Source organism: Oryctolagus cuniculus, chromosome 4, assembly GCF_051225735.1.
Source record: "Oryctolagus cuniculus isolate XC-2025 breed Fujian yellow rabbit chromosome 4, ASM5122573v1, whole genome shotgun sequence".
Lineage (NCBI taxonomy): Eukaryota > Metazoa > Chordata > Mammalia > Lagomorpha > Leporidae > Oryctolagus > Oryctolagus cuniculus.
This window is the reverse complement of record NC_142870.1, coordinates 84,835,173-84,857,115: the sequence shown is the minus strand read 5'-3', so window position 1 is coordinate 84,857,115 and position 21,943 is coordinate 84,835,173. Positions and strand designations below refer to the sequence as shown.

At 46.0% G+C, this 21,943-nt stretch overlaps 1 protein-coding gene across 8 annotated transcripts in view; it reads right to left on the bottom strand.

Annotated features, from left to right (window-relative positions):
• Window positions 1–21,399, bottom strand: part of ATP13A3 (ATPase 13A3) — a 103,515-nt gene extending 82,116 nt beyond the window's left edge. For 3 of the 8 annotated variants that reach the window (XM_008266683.4, XM_008266689.4, XM_089330828.1), the window contains exons 1-2: window positions 19,470–19,949; window positions 18,762–18,805 (exon numbers count right to left, since the gene is read on the bottom strand). The gene's annotated coding sequence lies outside the window, so the exon portion shown is untranslated. Of the gene's footprint in view, window positions 1–11,242; window positions 11,266–18,761; window positions 18,806–19,394; window positions 19,950–20,654; window positions 20,673–21,297 lie in introns of those variants that run through there. The other 5 variants (XM_089330825.1, XM_089330826.1, XM_008266684.5 and 2 more) reach the window with 5 other exon arrangements.
• Between the last annotated feature and the right edge of the window lie 544 nt (window positions 21,400–21,943).

Here is a 21,943-nt window from a genome sequence, read left to right as displayed (position 1 = left end):
CAAGAGCCAGAGCTGGGAATCAATCCCAGGAACTCTGATATGGGATGCAGGTGCCTTAACCACAACACTAAATGCTCCAAATTTTGTATCACTTATGGTCGGGGAACTTTATTTTCTACCAAGGGCCATTTGGATATTTATAACATCATTTGCAGGCCATACACAATTATCAACTTAAAAACTAGCCTGTTTTAGATTTATTGAATTTCAGGTTCCACCTGCAATTGCTTTGCCAAGGCCAGACCCAAAGATGCTGCAGGCCTTCCACAGCCTTTGGGGCCAGAAGTTCCCCACCCTTGGAACATTTACTTCTGTGAATGGAGATTTGCTGTTTCAAATATCCAAGTTATTTTGATCTTAAAGCTTTTATACTTCCCCTTAAATCTTTCTCCCGTATGTTATTTTTCAAAACTCCATATTCAAGCTTAAAAAATAGTTTCAAAAGTGTTACAAACTCCTCATTTTACAATGCATGGCCAGCCTTGGGTCTGAACTTGAAGTTACTTTGAAAATACTTCATGGTCTTTTATCAGACTATTTGACTGGATCTCTCTCTTAAATTATTTTGCCCCAGGCAAGAAAAAGTAGTCATTTTGAAAGCTCTTTAAATAAGTACACTTCTGCCCACCTACAGTTGGTTAGATTTATTTATAGCCCCTCCCCCCACTCCCCACATTTTGGCCCAGTTGAAAGGTATCAGCCCATAAAACAGCCTAAGCAGTAACAAGTTTTAAATTATTTTATCAAACTCATATCTAGACGTTTTAAGTAATCATATATGCCAGGTTCACTACCTGATTAAGTACAGTAGGATACACAACTTTCCTCTCCTCCACCCTCGAAACAAAGAAAGCACAGAACTGAAGGTTCAGCTTTATCTTTTCCTTAAATGACAATTATTTCAACATGAACTATTATGCAAGTTGCTTCAGCTATCTCAGTCTCAACTTCCTCTCCACTATGAAACAGATGGAATAATTCCTCCAACAGACTTCAACCATCGAAGTGACCTACCCAACATTGCCTTTGTAATACAGCTTGCTGCTGCACTCTCTCACCACCAGGTGACGTTCCAACACCGGTAAGGGAAAAGACTAACAATTTAAATAGGCCTTATAAATGCAGCAGCTGCAGTTACACGAAGTAATCCAAGAATGATTAAAGATGAAAAATTATATATAAGATTTTTAGTAACACTGGACATACTGATATAGAAAAAAGTTGCCCTTTTTGTTTATTTGTTCTTATTTCTTTGAAAGGCACAGTGATAGATTCTCCATCTGCTGGAATACCTAGTTAGGTATTTGGGAAGTATTGGGCTAGGTCAAAGCCAGAAGCCAGAAACTTGATCCAGGTTTCCCATGAGGGTGGGTGGTAGAAACCCAAGAACCTGACCAATCACCTGCTGTCTCTCAAGGAAATGTATAAACAGGAATCTGGATCTGAAGCAGAGAATGGACTTGATCTCAGGCACTTTGATACGGGACAAGGGCTCCCAAGCAATGGCTTAACCCACTATACCACACTGTCTACCTCAAAAGCTATCTTTTTAAAACAGCCTTGTATCATGTGTCTTAGTAGAAAACTAAAATATGCAGTGAACTCAAAACAAATGCTAACATGGAAGGGGAAGGCAGGTATATTACTGTTCCCTTTATATAGATTACTCCAAATTCCCAATTGTCTGAAACTCCCATTCAAGGATCTTACAATGTTAGGGAACAAGGGAGGCAAGGACAATGCAGTTAAAGAGCACATGAACCTAGCAGTTAACAAAACGGTATATTTCAAGAATAAAATTAAGAAAAAAACATTTCCTTGCCCATTAAACTGGTACACACCAACAAGGAGCACCTTAATATATTGCTGCTAAGAGTGATTCTAAAATATCTTTTGAAAAAAAATCAACTGATAGTATCTAAATTTTAAAAACCTACATATAGTTTGATCCAACAATCCCAACTTCAAGAATCCACAAGAGGTGAGTATTTGGCCTCGCAGTTAGGACACCTGCATGCCGCATCAGAATACCTGAGTTCTATACCTGCCTTGAGCTCCTAACTCCAACTTCCTGCTAATGCATACCCAGGGAGGCAGGAGTGATGGCTCCAGTAAGTACTTGGGTTCCTGTCTCCCCCTTGGAAAACCTGCATTGAGTTCCTAGCTCCTGGCTTTAGCCTTGACCCAGCCCTGACTATCTTGGGCATTTAGGGAATGAACCAATAGATGAGAACCCTTTCTTTTTCTTTTTTTTTTTTTTAATTTGACAGGTAGAGTTATAGACAGAGAGAGAGAGAGAGAGAGAAAGGTCTTCCTTCTATTGGGAGAACCCTTTCTACCAAATAACTTCTAAGTTTAAAAAAAAAAAAGATTACAAAAAAAATCCACAGTTTATCTATTTGTAAGTATGTATGTACAAAACATGTATACAGCTACAGTATTGATAGCAGGAAAAAAATTCGGTATTGCATCTGAATATCAATAGAAAACCACATAAATAACTTATGGAATTAAAGAGAATGAGATAAATCTATGTTGACAGCAAGAATAGTTCCATATAATATATAAAGACAAGAAAGAAAGATACTACCTATTTTAACAACCAAAAAAGACAGTATTTTTAAAAAGAACAAAAAAGGTATAAGATATAGAGCAAACTTAATATCATCTTAAGATGGTCAAAGGTCACCACTAACAGCTCTGTCAAATTTCTCCACGTTGTTGGACTTAAGAAATGAACATCTTCCATTTTTTTTTCCTTTGGAGGTGAGCATGGGTACTTAGACAAAACACATTTAGATGGAATAAAAACATTTTAAAATAGCAAAAAGGAAACTGGGCATGAGTATTTAATACAGTAGGGATTGACAAAACAGTAACATCCTTTTTTTCACAATACATTTATTTATTTGAAAGGCAGAGTTACAGACAAAGAGGGAGAGGCAGAGAGGTCTTCCATCCACAGGTTCACTCCCCAAATGGCCACAACGGCCAGAGCCGGTCCTATCCAAAGCCAGGAGCCAGGAGCTTGCTCCAGGTCTCCCACATGGTTACAAGGACCCTAGGCATTTGGGCCATCTTCTACTGCTTTGCCAGGCACATTACCAGGGAGTCAGATTGAAAGAGGAGCAGCTGGGACTCGAACTGGCACCCATATCAGGTGCACACACTACAGATGGCATGTCTACCGGCTATGCCATAGCACCAGCCCCTCCAGTTAACATCTGATGTAAAAAAAACAAATTTGTAAGAAAGCCTCATTCCCCCAAACTAAAACCTGTATTTTTGGGGGCCGGTGCTGTGGTGCAGCAGGTTAACGCCCTGGCCTGCAGCGCGGGCATCCCATACGGGCACCAGCTCAAGACCCGGCTGCTCCACTTCCGATCCTGCCCTCTGCTATTGCCTGGGATGGCCCGAGTCCTTGGGCCCCTGCACCCATGTGGGAAGACCTGGAAGAAGCTCCTGGCTCCAGATCAGCGCAGCTCTGGCCATTGCGGCCAATTGGAGAGTGAACCATTGGATGGAAGACCTCCCTCCCTCCCTCCCTCCCTCCCTCTCTCTCAAATAAATAAATAAATAAATAAATCTTTAAAACAAAACAAAAACCTATATTTTTAAGTTCAGAGTTAAGGATTTTTTTCTGAATAGCATGTAAATGTCTTTTGTACCATTTTAATGCAATTAGTGACTGTATCTTTTAAACTAATAATATTAATCAAAATCCTTATAACCTGCTTGACATTTCTTTTTATTTATTTATTTTTAATCTTTTTTATTATTATTATTATTTTATTTTTTGGACAGGCAGAGTTAGACAGTGAGAGAGAGAGACAGAGAAAAAGGTCTTCCTTTGCCATTGGTTCACCCTCCAATGGCCGCCGCGGCCGGCGCGCTGCGGCCAGCGCACCGCGCTGATCCGAAGCCGGGAACCAGGTGCTTCTCCTGGTCTCCCATGTGGTGCAGGGCCCAAGCACTTGGGCCATCCTCCACTGCACTCCCGGGCCACAGCAGAGAGCTGGCCTGGAAGAGGGGCAACCGGAACAGAATCCGGCGCCCCGACCAGGACTAGAACCCGGTGTGCTGGCGCCGCTAGGCGGAGGATTAGCCTAGTGAGCCGCGGCGCTGGCCCACCTGCTTGAGGTTTCAATGAACAATTTTTAAAGATGGTCTTTGAAACCTAAACATTAGCTATCAAGCTGGTAATTTTCACATTTACCAAAGCTGAAATCACAATATAATAGTTGAAACCTTAGCACTGCCACCAGCAGTGCCTGCCACTGCCCAGGAGGCTCAAAGCTGGTACCCTGTTGATGCTACAGTCATCTCAGGTGAGTCACGTGCATTGATTATTCATAAAGATTACACTGTGGTTGCACATTACAACCAAAAGTTAGTGTACACAGAAGGTACCAAACAGCAGCAGCGCGAAGGTCCAGGATGAGAAGAGAGGAGTGGGAGGTTAGAAGAAAAGGAAAAAAGAAAACTTGCCAGAGGACATAAACCCTGAAATGGTTACTTGTCTTATTAAAAACCAACTTAAAAATATTTTTTTCCATTACCACAGCAAGATTCACTTCAGGATTACTGTACTATGTTTGCAAGAAAGCAAAATCAGCTTTACTCAAGATCTATACAACAGTATGCTTCATATTTGACTCAGACATTATGATTTGAAGATCCAAATACAAAGCAGCACCAAATCACTAGGAAATTATTCTGTGCAGAAAGTACAACCCTGCAAATTTGCAGCCAAAACTGGCACTTGCATCAAGTTTTTTGTTAAGTCTCATAGATTTGTCTTTTGTTGTTTTACTCCTCTTCCAACCTGAAACCTACCCATGCTAACTCAGTACAGAAAGGCAACGCAAAGTAGTTAACACTGACATTTGAGAGGCCAGCATTTGGTGCATCAGGTTAAGCTAATTGCCTGCAATGCTGGCATCCCATGAGTGCTGGTTCGTGTCCAGTTGCTCCTTTTCTGATCCAGCTCTCTGCTAATGAGCCTGGGAAGGTAGTGGAAGATGACCCAAGTGCTTGGGTCCCTGCCACCCATGTGGAAGACCTACATGGAGTTCCAGGCTCATGGCTTCAGCCTAGCTCAGACACAGCCATGGTGGCCAAGTGGAAAGTGAACCAGCAAATAGAAGCACATGCTCTTGCTCTAAGACTGCCTTTCAAAAAAAATTTTTAATTGACATTTGGAAACATTTCAAAACTAGAGCAATATAAATTACCACTGATGATGCCTCATAGAAATGTTACACTAACTTCTTGTGGTCATCCATTATCCAGGAATTAGAAAAGAAATGGTGGAACCATACTAACTGCAATAATAGTGACCAACACCTGTACTGGTACAGTTAATTTAAAGAACACTTTTACAAGAGGGAGGTGGGAAGGAGGTGGTGAAATTGTATCTAAGAATCACATTGAATCTCTTCTCTTCATATTGATATCACATAAACATGAAAAAAAATCAGATGGTTAAAAAAAACTTTTATAGAAATTATCCACTTACCAATTTTCATATGTTGTCCTTTAAAAATAGGAAACAATAATCCTAACTTAACCAAGATTAGCATTTTTCAGTTCCCATAGAAATTCAAGCATGGGGGTGATTTTACATCAAAAAAGCCATGCAGGGTGGGTGCTGTGGCACAGAGGTTAAGCCACTGCTTGATAGGCTCGCATCCGAATCATACTGGAGTGCCAGTTCAAGTCCCAGCTCCTCCATTTCCATCCATTTTCCTGCTAATATGCCTGGGAGGTAGCAGATAATAGTTTAAGTGTTTGGGCCTCTCACTCACATAAAAGACCTGGATGCAGCTGGATCCTCCTAGCCTTGGCCTGGCCCAGCCCTGTCTGTTGTGAGCATTTGGGAAGTGAACCAGTGGATGCAAGATCTCTCTCTCACTCTCCCTTTCAAGTAAATGAAAAATAATTTTTAAAAAGCCAAATGAACATATTAATGAATGATATGCAGACCATATCATCATCCAGGAGGCTATTTCCTAAAAAGTCACTTGAAAAGCAGCTGTTGCTCCAACTATCTTGAAATGATTATTTTCACAAAGGAAAGAGTGAGGCTCTCAAATGGCCCTTTCTGTCTCACACATTTCTGCTGAACTGCAGGTCACATTACTCCAGCCTTGGTTACCAGGCAGGAAGCTAGGTTATAAAGCCCCCACTTCCTTCAGCCGCTTAATTATGAAAATGCCCCAGGCTTTTCTCTGGAAAGATCTCACCAGCACAGAGTGGCACTAGAGGACCATCCACAGTGGCAACAACTAATCACTATTTTCAGCACCAGTGTCTCCCAGGCACTCCAGACCCACAAATGCAACTACCAACTATACGGGTTTGCAGATAGCTAAAAGTCAGTCCGTTCATTTTATTTTTCCCCCTACTCCCAAAAAATCCAGCCTCCCTCCTACTTCCCTGTTTTTAAGAGTGTGATTTGCCTAAAAAGCCTTGGAAATTTGAAGGTTATCCTATCTCCCTTCCTATTGCACATCTCCTATATCCAACTGGACACCAAATCTTATCATTTCTACCCTTCTCAAATCCACTTAACATGCCCTACCTCCACTGGCATCGCCAGAACTCAGGTCCTAACCCTTAATGCCCCTTATTCATGCCTTTATGCAAGTCAGGTAGGAACATTTCTCTATCTCTGCTTAAAATTCCAACAGCTTTCCACTATCTGCAACAGCTTTTCCCAAACTGGCAAAAAGTACTAGGTAAAATTTTTAAAGTTTTTAACACAACATTCCCTGCTCATATAACCTGAAGAAATATTAGGTTAAACAAAACTAGACAAGCCTCTCACTAGCTAGATTTTGAAGTCTCAAAATACACAATATTATGTATTTCCCTGCCATGCAGAACCGGGCAGAAGGGAGACCCAACTAGGCTCCAAGGACAGTCAAAAGCAATTACAAGACATGTTAAGATCCTGCCGGATCTGCCATTCATCAATGGTTATCATTCACCCCTCAAAAACCTGACATCAGTCACATAAAACACCTTGTGGTTCCTCAAGAAGCCCTACTCTTTCCTTACTCCATTCCTTTATACACATTATTCCTTCTGCCAGGATGCCCCTCCCTAATTCAGTCTACCCAAAGAGCTCCCACTCTGCCTTCCAGAGCCAGCACAAGCTGCTAAGCTTTCTTCAACCATCCTTTCCACATCGCCTAGGACAGGACTCTTTCCATCTCTGTTGCACCTCCGCATGTGTCCTAGCACTTGTCCAAGGATACTGAACATTCCTTGTTTTCAAGATTTATTTCTTTGAAAGAGTTGGGGGTGGGGGACGGAGAAACAGAAAGATCTTCCATCAGCTGGGTCAATCCCCAAATGGCTGCAACAGCTAGGGCTGGACCAGACCAAAGCCAGAAGCTTCCGGTCTCCCAAGTGGGTTGCAAGGGCTCAAGTACTTGGACCATCTTCTGCTGCTTTCCCAGGCGCATTAGCAGGGAGTTGGATTAGAAGTGGAGCAGCTATGACCCAGAACTGGCACCACATGGGATGCTGGTGTCACAGGCTACAGCTTTACTGGCTACACAGCACTGGCTCCTGACATTCCCTTTAAGGTTGGGGACTAGGCCAGCATCCACTAGTGCAGCTGGATGAATGAGACAGGGCAACACCCCGATAAGGAAGTGATAGAATCCTCCCTCTTTTCTTGGCAAAGTCTTCCAGTAAAGCAAGTTTTGTCTTTGGCATGCTCCTACACCTCATCCTTAGGCCTCTTTCCTATCTTCCCCAATACCTTCTTCCCAGGCACCTTAATAGTCCCTTATCCTATACAACCCCTACCATAGCACTAAGTTCTGATTAACTATATACTCTTCCTCTTAATCAAGACTCATTTTGTTCAAAAGTTAATATGTAAATGCTGACAAACCCAAGATGAACCGCTAAGTAACAAATTTTAAAAAGAAGTATGGCAAGGACATGGGCAGTGGGCACTAAAGCTCTACCACTCAGAAAGGATGGCCATGTCTGGTCTGGGAGCCTATGCCTGACTGAACTTCCCTCAACTACTCCCACTTCACTTCATCTGCTCCTGCACAGTAGCTGCCCTGGGCCCCACTGCCAGAAAGAGTGAGTTGGTTCTCTGAGAAGCCTACAGATCATCCGTTCTTCTTGGGTTGAATAGAGCTATTTATCTGCTTTATTTGTAGACCAATTATGGTTTTTATTCTAGCCGGGTAGCCCCTTGAAATCTAACCAAAAACCGTTACTTGAATAGCAAAAAGGCAAATTAACTGAAAAAGCAATGTTGGCCAACTATCCTAATGTTTCAAAATAAATCTACACAAATATTTAATTAGCATTCTACCAAGAGTCACTACAGTGGGACATTGTAGGCTAAGCCTCTGCCTGCAGCACCAGCATCCTATAAAGGTGCCAGTTTGAGACCTGGCTGTTCCTCTTCTGACCCAGCTCTCTGCTATGGCCTGGGAAAGCCGCAGAAAATGGCCCAAGTCCTTGGGCCCCTGAACCTGCGTGGGAGACCTGGAAGAGGATCCTGCCTCCTGGCTTTGGATCAGCCCAGTTCTGGCTGAGGTGGCCATTTGGGGAGTGAACCAGAGGATGGAAGACCTTTCTCTCTCTCTCCCTTTCTCTGTCTGTAACTCTAGCTCTCAAATTAAAAAAAAAGTCACTATGGTTTACTATCACATCAGATTTCATTTTTAAAAAGTCGTTAGAACGTTATCTGTGTCACCTATTGGGTTAACTACTGATGATTACAAATATTAAATTTCTACCCTCAGGGCCAGCGCTGTGGCACAACGAGCTAACACCCTGGCCTGAAGGGCTGGCATCCCATATGTGCGCCGGTTCTAGTTCCGGCTGCTCCACTTCCAATCCAGCTCTCTGCTATGGCCTGGGAAAGCAGTGAAGCACGGCCCAAGTCCTTGGGCCCCTGCACCCGCATGGGAGACCCAGAAGAAGCTCCTGGCTCCTGGCTCGGATCGGCACAGTTCTGGCCGTTGTGGCCAATTGGGGAGTGAACCATCGGATGGAAGATCTCTCTCTCTCTCTCTATGTGTAACTCTGACTCTCAAGTAAAAAATAAATAAATCTTTATTTTTTTTTAGATTTTTTTTTTGACAGGCAGAGTGGACAGTGAGAGAGAGAGACAGAGAGAAAGGTCTTCCTTTTTTCCATTGGTTCATCCCCCAATGGCCACTGCAGCCGGCGCACCGCGCTGATCCGAAGCCAGGAGCCAGGTGCTTCTCCTGGTCTCCCATGTGGGTGCAGGGCCCAAAGACTTGGGCCATCCTCCACTGCACTCCCGGGTCACAGCAGAGAGCTGGACTGGAAGAGGAGCAACCGGGACAGAATTCAGCGCCCCGACTGAGACTAGAACCCGGAGGATTAGCCTTACTTATTCTTCTCCCTGCTCCCAAGTGCTCACCATTTTGGTTGGTGTATGTTTACTTACCTGTCAAACCAATAGCCTTGGCTCCTTGAGGGCAGAAATTTTTTTTAAAAAAAGAGGAGAGGGTCTAAAATCAGAAAAAACTTCAGAGAAAACCCATCCCTTGATCTAAGATCTGATGTAAAGCCAATAAGCAGTAAGAAGGGAAATGTTAGGGAAAAAAATTTAAGAATGTAATTCAAGGTTTAGCTTATGCAGAAGTACTGGGGGGGAAATCCTAGAAAATGCCAGGAACCCCAAGTGAACTTAAACTGGCTGAAGCGCAGAGCAGCCTCTGAAGAATGGCTAGAAACGCAGCTAAGAAACAATGAAACAGGATCAATTCTAACGAAAGGCCTCATTAGACAGGAAAAAGAACATGGATTATCTTGTAGGTGTCAGAGATTCTGAACTTTTTTCAGCTGAATAAGACCCAAAGCCAAAGGGCCCCATTCTCAAAGAACATCACCCAAATGGTGCCTTCTGGAACATAGCACTGTGTTCACTTTTCAGGTTGTTCGTCAACATGCACCCATCATCTGACCCTGTGTTTGGCACATACAGGAACTAAAACAGTACTGCCAGATAGGCCAGCATAACCAAGAGGCCCTAAATGCCTCTTTCCTGACTGCCCAGAAAAATCACAACTCTTGAAATACAGTAATTGGTACCTGCTACAACTTTCAAGGAAACACGAGGAAGGGTCATTCACCATGGTCTACACGAGAGATGACAAGGGCTGCAGGGGAAAAAATGATTAAGACGCTCTTGAATCTGACTAAACTAAGCAGCTTATTCTACCCTCACCAAAAATTTAATAGCAAACAACCATGAATTATCTCAACACTATTCAACTAAAACTCTAAGACAGTGTTGGTAACAAAAGAAGTACATTTTTATATAAAAAAAAAGCCATAAAATATTTTAACCAAGACTTTGCTAGGTTATGCTAGGCTTTCAAATAAGTGTTTCAAACCCAAACTACAGAGCTAGGAAGTGATATAGCTGTAATTCAAAATCACTTGTCTTTGGTTGGGAAGCATACATTTTACTCTAATACACTCTGCCCAACCCCAGGGAATAAGACTGCTCAATCTTCAGCCACCATAATTTCTTTTTTTTGTTTGTTTTTTATTTCGAAAACATTAATTCTTAAAAAAACAAAGGGGCCAGTGTCATCACATAGTGGGTTAGGCCTCAATCTGCAATGCAGGAATCCCATATGAGTACAAATTCAAGTCCTGGCTGTTCCACTTCCAACCCAGCTCCCTGATAATGGGCCTGGGAAAGCAGCAGAATATGGCCCAAGTACTTGGACTCCTGCACCCATATGGGAGACGTGGAAGAAGTTCTTGGCTCCCAGCTTCACCCTGGCACAGCCCTCATCATTGCCACCAGCAGCCATCCCGGAGTGAACCTGAGGATGGAAGATCTCGATCTACCATTCGCTCTCTTGCTCTTTATCTCTCCCCCTCTCTCTGTAACTCTTTCAAATAAATAAATCTTTTTTAAAAAATCAAAAAGAGAGAGAAAAAGAAAGAGAAACAGAGAGAGGGGAAGGAAGGAAGGAAGGGAGGGAGGGGCCACCCTCAACGTGTATGTGGGAACAATTCTGTGAAAATTTGTTTTATGAAACCTATCAAGCAATCAAAGGCACCCTTACAAGTTGGTTCTCAGAAGGAAAAAACTTTGAGGCTTCAGATGTGCCATCACCACAGAACACAAAATAAAGGCTAGGATGAAACACTACTCAACTAAGAAAAAGCTAACAGGTCCCAACCCAGATGCTTTACTAACGCTGTCACTTACCCTCCAAACATCGGTTTCCTCTCCAACAAGAAAGGGGGTGGCAGAGGTGGTGGGGAGAATCCGGAAAAGGGGTTAACAAGCTGTTTGAGACACCTGCATCACATCCTGGAGTGCCTGGGCTCAAGTCTTGGCTCTGCTCATGAATTGGACTTCCTGCTAATAATGTGCACCTAGGAAACAGTAGGTGCCAGCTTAGGTCTCTGTCACCCACACAGGAGACCCGGACTGAGTCCTCAACTCTAGTTGCAGGCATTTGGGGAGTGAGCCTGCAGATGGGACCACTCTGTCCTTCACAAATAAAGAAAATAAAAGAATAAAAAAAACAGACTAGTCTAATATGACCTCTTGGCATTATTATTTTCCAATTTCAGAAAAGAAAACTAAATAGTGAAGAAAATAAGAAAAACTAAATTGTCAATTTACTTGCTTTCATTGATAAAGAACTGCCTTACCATACCCATTCAACAACAGTTACTGTGTAAGAAAGTATTTTCTACAGACATCAGCAAATCCTACACTGAATAATCAGGAAATTCTTTGAACAGTTAATTCACTTTTCTGGAGACTGAATTTCTTACCTAACAAGCCTCTGAGCATCAGCTGATCACTAAAAAGCAAAATTCAAAGGAATTAAAGTATGGACAAAAGAGACAAAATTCTACTTCGGTTAACAGATTAATTTGGCAATCTTATAGTTTGCTATTTGAGTTAAGGCACTGCCAACTCTAGATTCCAGGAAAGGCCTCCCTATGAGCCTATAGGTCTGAGATGTTAACAGATCTGGTGCCGGGGAAGCTCTCTGGGAACTGTTCTATGGAAATTCTTCAGCAATCCCCACCAACTTTCCTCAGCCTTCGTTCCCTTCTCACTGATTACCATAAAATCATCTGAAACTATTCTAACAGTGATCATTTTTTTCCAACTGCAATTATTCATTCCATTTCACCTTAGTTCTTTTCTTAACCTTACAAATACAAATGTTTTTATTTTAATTCATTACTTTTATAACTGTTTATTAGAAACTTAGAACTTATTTTTAACGTAAATCTTTTATTTATTTGAAAGGCTGAGTTACAAAGGGAAAAAGAGAGAGAATTTTTTCTTCTGGTGGTTCACTTCTCCAGATGACCACAATGACCAGGACTGGGCCAGGCAAAAGCCAGGAGCTTCATCTGGGTCTCCCATGTGGGTACAGGGGTCCAAACACTTGAGCCATTCTCTGCTGCTTTCCCAGGCACATTGGCAGGGAGCTGGATCAGAAGTGGAGCAGCTGGGACTTGAAGCAGTGCACCCATATGGGATGCCAGCATTGCAGGAGGATGTTTAACCCAATGCGCCACAAAGCAAGCCCCTAACCTAAATCTTAAGAGTATGTGCCCAATTCTGAATCTCTAGTCTCAAAAAATGAAGAGCAACAAAACTCATGTGAGAATTTAACAATTATTTCTTGCTCCTTCCATGCTAACTGAATTAGGGTAGGTAAACCTATCAGAATAGTTTTTTTTTTTTTTTTTTTATTTGACAGAGTTAGAGAGAGACAGACAGAGAGAAAGGTCTTCCTTCCATTGGTTCACCTCCCAAATGGCTGCTACGGCCAGAACTACGCTGATCCGAAGCCAGGAGCTTCATTCTGGTCTCCCATGTGGGTGCAGGGGCCCAAGAACTTGGGCCATCCTCCACTGCCCTCCCGGGCCACAGCAGAGAGCTGGACTGGGAGAGGAGCAACCGGGACTAGAACTGGCGCCCACATGGGATGCCAGCATGGCAGGCAGAGGATTAACAAACTGAGCCATGGCGCCGGCCCTGATCAGAATAGTTTTTATGACTACAGATTTACTCTCTCCATAAACTGGTTAGCTTCATTTCACACAAAGCTCTAAAACCCAAGGTTAAATCTCATCATCCAAATTTAATCAGATGACATAAGGCATACAGGAGTCCCCCTCATCCAAAGCCGGTTATGTTCCAGGACCTTCAAGGATGATTGAAAGTCAAAAACCATACCATGGGGCTGGTGCTGTAGTGCAGCGGATAAAGCCGGCGCCTGCAGTGCCAGCATCCCATTTGGGTGCCAATTCCAGTACCAGCTGCTCTACTTCAGATCCAGCTCTTTGTTATGTCCTGGGGAAACAGTAGAAGAAGGCCCAAATCCTTGGGCCCCTGCACCCACATGGGAGACCCAGAAGCAGCTCCTGGCTCCTGATTGGCACAGGTCTGGCGGTTGTGGCCATCTGGGGATTGAGTGAGCAGATGGAAGACACCTTTCTCTCTCTCTCTGTAACTGCTGTTCAAACAAAAAAATAACTCTTTAAAAAAAAAAAACAAACAATAGATAAATTTTTTTTCCTATAGCTGCATATATAATGAAAAACTTTAACATATTAGTTATACACAATAACTTTCTATAAAAATAGGATAAGTATAACAACATACATTAATAAAAGTTATCTGGATGTGGTCTCTCTCACTATCTCAAAGTATATTACTGTATTTTCACTTAAAACAGGTGCATGGAATGTCCAGGAAATCATCTGGTCTGCCTTCAAAGGCAATTGCAGCAGCAGGTTTTTAAGTTGGTAAGTGTATATGGCCTTCGAATGACAGGATAAGCATCTTATTTATTGGCCCTTGGCAGACTTAAAAGAAACACCTCACATTTTCACTTTGGCATAGCTCAATGGCCAGCATCATCACTCTTGCACTTTGAGGCCATTATTTAGTAAAATAAGAGTTACCTGAACACAAGCACTGAGTTATATCATTGCTAACCTGCTAACCAAAAGGGCTACCAAATGACTAACGGGAGGGTAGCATATACAGTCTGGGTATACTAAACAAAGGGATGATTCATGATTCACATGCTCTGAGAGGGACAGAGCAACGAGTGAGGATTTCTACTCAACTTGTAATTTAAAGCTTTCTTCTGGAATTTTCCATTTAATATTTTTGGACCACAGCTTATAGTGAGCAATGGGTATTATGGAAAGTAAAACCTCAAATAAAGAGGTACTCCTATATACAGAATACATTCCTTTGCATCGATATGTCACCTTAACGAGATTATCTTCTTTTAGCATACCTCTATGAATTGTTTTAAGAGTGTTATGATGAGAGAAGCTTCTATTCAATTTATAGTCCATTCACATATAAGGTCTCTCATTTAGCACTTGTATAGTTAGTTTAGGTCAGCAGGTATACCAGCAAACATAACTCACTTTTATAAAAACACGTTATCAGGCTGGTGTCATGGTGCAACGGGCTAAAGCTGCTAGCATCGCAATGCCAGAATCCCATACGGGCTACAGATGGAGTCTAAGCTGCTCCACTTTCGATCCACCTCCCTGCAAACATGTCTGGGAAAGCAGTGTAAACTGGCTCAAGTTGATTGGGCCCCTGCACCCATGCGGGAGACCTGGATAAAGCTCCTGGATCCTGGCTCCAGCCTGGCCCAGCCCCAGCTGTTGCAGCCATCTGGGGAGTGAACCAATAGATAAAAGTGTGCGCTCGCTCACACTTGCTCGCATGCTCTCTCTCCTTCTGTGACTCTACCTTTCAAATAAATAAATAAACTAAAAAAAAAAAAAAAAGTTATCAGATCATTTTGAAATTCTACTTCTGTCTTCTAAGATACTAGAAATTACAGTCACTGTGTTGTCATTCACAAAGTCATTCACCATCACCCAGCCTACATAGAAAAAATACAGAATAAAAACAAAGTTCCAGGGCCGGCACTGTGGCGCAACGGGTTAAAGGCCGGGCCTGAAGCGCCAGCATTCCATATGGGCACTGCTTCTAGTCCCAGTGCTTCTCTTCAGATCCAGCCCTCTGCTATAGCCAGGGAAGGCAGCAGAAGACGGCCCAAGTCCTTGGTCCCCTGCAACTGAGTGGGAGACCGGGAAGAAGCTCCTGACTTCGGATCGGCTCAGCTCCAGCTGTTGTGGCCATCTGGGGGTGAACCAGTGGATGGAAGACCTCTCACTCTCTATAACTCTTTCGAATAAATAAATCTTAAAAAAAAAAAAAAAAAGTTTCAGGGTTGGCACTGTAGCAAGGCAAGTTAAGCTGCCTGTGAATCCCATGAGTGCCGGTTCAAGTCCCCGCTGCTCCACTGCTGATCCAGCTCCCAGTTAATGCATCTAGGAAAGCAGCAGTAGATGCCCCACGTGCTTGGGCGCATGCCACCCCTGACCGTGACGAAGTTCCTGGTTTTGGTCTGGCCCAACCCCACATGTTGCAGCCATTTGTGGAGTGAACCAATGAATGGTTTCTCCCTCTCTCTGCAACTCTCCCTTTCAAATAAATAAACCTTTAAAAAAGAAAATGAACTTCCAGATTACCAGCTATCGCTTCTGAATCTGACCACTGAGTAGGTGGTACATGATGGAACAAGGACATAAGCCTCAGCCATTCTCCCTCATTGCCCAAAGGAGATAAACTTTGGAATGTGTTCCTTGCCCTTGAATCTCAATTAGGTCTAGCACCCTATTGTCCTCATACCCCACACCCCCCAGTCACCTGAAAGACCAGTTCCAGGAATTCCCCTCTGCCTGCTACCCTCTACCCCAGCCCCAGCTCTCCTAAAATATAAAAAGGCCCGGACCCCGGGCCCTCTGCCATGTGTTCCATCAGTGTGCACATGGGCAGTTGGTCACCCACCTCTATGGATTTATTTTCTCTGAATTGGGTCTGGCTGTAAATTGTACACTGCCTCCTCTCTATTCTGCGCCTCTTTTCCTAACATCTTGGTGCCCCGTGTGAGGAGGCACCAATCTGCAACTCTTTTTCTAACAGTATACCTACAGTAATATGTTCTAGGTCACATCTCCTCTAAGATCACTATCTTTTTTTTTTTTTTTTGGTAAAGATTTATTTATTTATTTATTTATTTAAAGTCAGAGTTACAGAGAGAAGGAAAGGCAGAAGAAGAGGTCTTCCATCCGCTGGTTCACTCCCCCAATTGGCTGCAACAGCCAGAGCTGTGGTGATCCGGGGCCAGAAGCTTCTTCCCGGTCTCCCATGCAGGAGCAGGGGCCCAAGGACCTGGGCCATCTTCCACTGCTTTCCCAGGCCACGGCAGAGCTGGATCGGAAGGGAAGCAGCCAGGACTTGAATGGGCACCCATACAGGATGCTGGCACTGCAGGCTGCAGCTTTACCTGCTCCACCACAGCAATGGCCCCAACTATTTATCTTAATAAAGCATATTAAAACATCATATTCACAGTGGTCAGAAAAACCACCAAACTATACAAGTACATCTTGATTTAGCATATGAATTGGAAAGGAGAAAGGAACTATTTATTATGTCAAAAGAGTGCACCGTTGCTTAACTACGTTCTCAGGAAATTCTCAAAGCCGATCAATGGATTGCAGACTCTGAAGACAGCACGAATCCTACCTAGCTCCAAGTTCCTGTCTGAGGTTTCTAGGTTCCTGTCTTGGAGTTTCTAGTTTTAGGTTCATGAGGCTACCTGTACATGACCAGGCAACTTAACATCTCTGAACCTGTTTCCTCATCTGGAAAATGGGGGTCAAGTGGGATAATTCATGTCAAGTGTTTAATTATATACAGTATAGAACCATATATACTGTATGTACAGTAAGCTCACTCAAAACTGTATTAATTGTTGGGACCAGCACTGTGGCGCAGTGGGTTAATGCCCTGGCCTGAAGCGCCAGCATCCCATACAGGCACCTGGGTGCCAGTTCGAGACCCAGCTGCTCCACTTTCTGTCCAGCTCTCTGCTATGGCCTGGGAAAGCAGTAGAAGATGGCCCAAGTCCTTGGACCCCCGCACCCACATGGGAGATGGGGAAGAAGTTCCTGGCTCCTGGCTTCGGATAGGCCCAGCTCTGGCTGTTTGAGGCCATTTGGGGAGTGAACCATTGGATGGAAGACCTCTCTCTCTCTGCTTCTCCTCCCTCTGTGTAACTCTTTCAAATAAATAAATCTTAAAAAAAAAATGTATTAATTGTCAGCATGGGTCAAATCAAAACAGCTAAGAAAATTAGAAGTCAAACTCAAGTGTGATGCCCAAGTCCCATGCTCTTGCCACAACTACATGCTGTCACTGTCAATACATACTCTTCCGCACAAGAATCCATACCTGAAATATGACATAAACGGCAGCCTTATGGCACAGCAGTTAAGACACTGCTTGGGACACCCACAACCCATACTCAAGTCCCAGCTGTATACCAATTTCAGTTTTTGGCTGGAATGAGTACCCCAGAAGGCAGCAGGTTGCCCAGGTTTTTGCCATCCATATGGATGATCCTGATGGGATTCTCAACTCCCAGCTTTACCCTGACCCAAACCTGACTGTTGCGGGCATTTGGGGAGTGAATCAGTGGATGCGACATCTCTCTCTGGCATCTCTGCCTTTCAAATACATGAATAAAAATAAAACAAACAATAGACCCAGTTAATTATTTTCAAAGAAATAAGACACACAGAGGAAACTGATGTTGCCCAAATAACAACCAAGAGATGATTAAATCAACAAATATTTACCTGTGATAACTGAAAGTAGAAAACTTACCATAAGATACTATTCAGACATTCAGAGTTTTCTTCTGATTACTAAGAAACCAGTTTGCTACCTATGTAGGAATTTATCATATTTATCTCCAACTAGTTGTAAATTAAAGTTGTAATTACCAGAAGCTCCCCAATATAAAGCTCTGGGTGACTTTAACAAAGAAACCAGCCCTCCTGTAACACAATCTGAACACTACATCAACTTGAAGCTTGTCTGCTTGGCATTCAAAAGAAACCACTACTTAATATTTTTTATTTCATTATTACCTGTACTACTTACAGATTAAACAACCAAAGGGTCACTTTTCCTACCCAATTAATCCGACCAAACACAGTCACTGCTGTACTAACAATATTCAAAAATCTCACGGGACTATTATACTCTCAGCCTGATCGCAGGGTGGACTGCGCAAGAACACAGCCAGCAGCAAGTTACCTTGGGCAATAGTCATTAGCAGTTTCACTAGTTTCAACGACTTCCAGGAACTGCCCTGCCTTACAAAGGGGCTGCTAGACCACGATGAGACGCCCACCCATATCCTGACAACTAGTAACCTATTCAGCCAAATAACCCTCTAGAGAAAACTGCCACAAATATTCCAGTAAAACAAAACTGATGCATATGCCTTGGGAAAGAGGCGTTTGAACTAAAGGTGGAATACTTTTAACCAGGCACTCCTCCTTCAAAAAGAAATCAGAACGCCTTCATTGTGGTAACCAAGTCTAGAGGCTGTGTTCACTTTGCAATGATCCACTGAGTCCCTGCATCTCTGAGATTTTGTAAAATGCTAACTTCCTGCCTCACAGATCTAAAATAGCCATTACATACCCACTCAGTTCAGAATCATGTGCAGAAGAACCCTGGTTTCTGTTACTGGGTTTACGACTCCATACCCATTCATTTTGCACTAATATAACCACTAAATATAGCTTTAAGACACTGACGATTAAAAGCAGTTAATTATGTGAGTGATTCATACCTCGTGTGTCCAGACACCAAGATTCTAGGATGTTTCTGTCAGATCTACGGGAAGAGGAAGCAATAGGCACCTGTCACAAAAGCTTTCCAAATCGGGAAGCCCCGAGCTGAGTTACTGCCTTCCCCCCACCCCACGGGTCACACTTCCACCCCAATCTGACTTTGCAAAGGGAATGGAGAGACAGGCCATCGAGAGCAGCACGAGAGGACCAGAGGAGAGGCCCCGGGTTCTCCTCGTGCTGCCAGAGACCGCGCCAGAGGCCCCCCCAGGGCAAGTCCCGAAGTGACTTCTCTCTCCCGGCCTCACTTAGTTCATCTGTAAAATGCGGAGTCTGGCACGTGGCTGTCAACTCCGCGGCTGAACACCAGCTGGGATTCCTTCCTCCAGCACCCGCGCAAACCCACCTGGCGCTGGCCAGCCCACCTGCGACCCCCGGGCCCCCGGGACTCGCTCCAGGGGCGCCGACCACCCTCCCGCCCCCGCCCGCAGCGCCTCCGCGCCAGGCCTTCACGCCCTTGGCGTGGGGCTCCTACTCGCCCCGGCACCTGCCCCAGACCCTCTGCGGTCCCAGCGCGCCCCCACGCCGGGAAGTGATGCCCCCTTCCGGCCCAAGGCCGCTGACCGAAAACTCACCTGGTCTTCGCCTCCTTCAACCTCCTCATCACCGCCACCCACCCGCCCCACGGCCCGCTCGCCGGAGCCACTCACCCGCCGCGCCGCCGCGCCGTCTCCTCGGCGGCCTCCCGGCGGAGCAACCAAGGGGCCGCGGGGGGCCGGGCCGCCGCTGTCGCCGCCGCCGCAGCCGCCGCCTCGCCTCAGCCCAGCCCCATCGCCCTCGGCAGGCGCTGGCGGCCTCGGGTCGCTCGAGCTCGAGGCGCCGCCGCCGCCGCGCGCTGCGGCTCGGGGTGAGCGGAGGGAGGCGCCGCGGCGGGGCCCGGGCCGGGCGCAGGGGCGTCCGCGCTCTCCTCGGCGCCCGCGGCGGCGGCGTGCAGCCGGGCAGAGCAGAACAAGGGAGGACGGCGAGCGGAGGCGCTGGGGAGGGGGGCGGTCTGTACTCGAAACGGCCTCCCGCCGCCAGCGACGGAGCGAACCCCCCTCCCCTAGGCGGCAGCGTCCGGAGCACGCTGCGGGGAGAGCCGGCGGGCAGGCAGGGGAGCGCGCGCGAGGAGAGCTCGGGACTCCCGCGCCGGATGTGAGGTCACGTGATTGCCTCATCCCAGCGCCGAGGCCGGAGGGGCGCGGAGGGGACGTCAGGGGAGGGGCGGGGCGATGGGTAGGCCCCGCCCACCTTCCCGCCTTCAGACCCCCGTTGGCCGGGACGGAAAGGACCCGCGGGGGACAGCGCTCTGAGGCAGATGAATGTCGGACAGGGATTTGCTAATGGGAGGAGATGCAATTTGCCTCTCTGTGTGAAGACAAGATCATAATCCAAATTCCCGTTTTACGAAAAGGGAAACTGAGGCTCAATGACTAACCTAGGTGCGCCTAGGGTCAGGGTCACGAAGGAAGCATGTGCTAGAATGGTGGGGGAAACCAAATCCCAGATACCAATATGGAGCTCTTTCATTCCTTTACCCTCCCCCCCCAAAAAATATAAAAACAAAAACCGAGCCTGTAATTCGCATCTGACAGCTGTTGTGCGCGGCCCGGGCAGGGCACCGGGCAGAGACGGCCCCGCGCGACCACCCGCCGCCTCCCAGCAGCCGTGCAAGCACTTCGGATGCCGCCCAACGCGGAAGGCTTATCTCGGTCAGGCCCCGCCGGATATCCAAATCGCGGGTTTGGTTTCGGCGGCGTGCCCCGGGCGACGCGCGGGGAACGGCGAGCGAGCTGGGCCACCTGCTGTCGGCTGTCCCGCCCCCGGAGCACAGCCATCTCTTATTGTTTTCCCACCTTGCTGCCCACGGGCGCGTTAGGAGGGCGTAGCCCGTATCAGCCCCGGTCTGCCGCACTTGGGGACACTCCTGGGGGCTGCTAACCCAAGCCCGGGCACAGTGGGTTCTGATGAGGCCCCAGCGGGAGACGCAGGGGCTGGACAGCTTCGTGCCGGTTCCTCAGGCCACGTGGCTTGGACGGAGCAGCAGACCCACACCTGCTTCTCCCCAACCTGCCCCCGAAGTGTGGAAATGAGTAAATGCGATACGGGGCGTGGAAGTGTTGGGCAAACGCCACAGGGATCAACGTGTGGTTGGCCTCTGCGAACCTCCTCCCCACCCCCACCCTCTGTGGTTCATTTGACTCCTGGCTGTTTCCCCACCCCACCCCGCAGCCTTTAAACAGGCTCAAGTTTCTCTCCTACTGGTAAATACGTAGCTACCGAGGCACCTCTCCCCTCGACGTGCCCTCCCCAACCAGGCCCAACTGCTCTGCTCCCTCTAAGGCAGACCTGTGCCACAGAGGTAGCCCTGGCTCCCTCCGCTGCCTCACTTCCCAGCACCTGGCAGACTGACTCCCCCAGCAGCCACCACCCCCACTTCCATTCAGCCTTCTTCACCCAGCTCCAGCAAGGATCACCCGTGACCTTCATTCCCCCAACCTGGCATTCCTGGGCCTTATCTCCCCGGATCTCTGCTACGCTTGGTGTCTTGGATAGCTCTCTGCTACCTTGGTTTCCAGAAGAGTGCACTCTCCTAATTACCACATCTCCGTGCCTATGCAGCTCTGCCTCCTCAGGTGGCACCCATTGTGAATCCACACTCTAAATGCAGGATCCCAAGCTAAGACCACAGCTTTTCTCACTCCCCCACCTTTATGGTTTCATTTCTCAAATCAGCAATGTCCAGCCCAGAGCTGTTCCACAAAATTTAGAACCGAACATCCAACTGCCTGCCTGGCAGCTGTCTGTATACCGCAGGGACACCCCGGACTCACCATGCCTAAAACAGAACTCTGCTGCCCTCCCAGCTGCCCCTCCCACAGCTGTTGGCACCACCATGTCTACAGTCATCAGAGTTACACAGTTAGGAATCAGTGAGTCATTCTTGATTCAGCCCTCTGCCTTACCCAATCACCAAATTCTGTCTATTCTGCCTCCTTAATACGCCCCCAAATCCCTACCTTTGTTCCCACCAGCATCCTGCCTTTCTAGCCTGAACTGCTACAGCAGCCTTCAATGATCTTAACTCATCTCCACTAGGCCTCCAGGGGGAACTAGCAAAGCACACCTGCTTAAACTCCTAGCA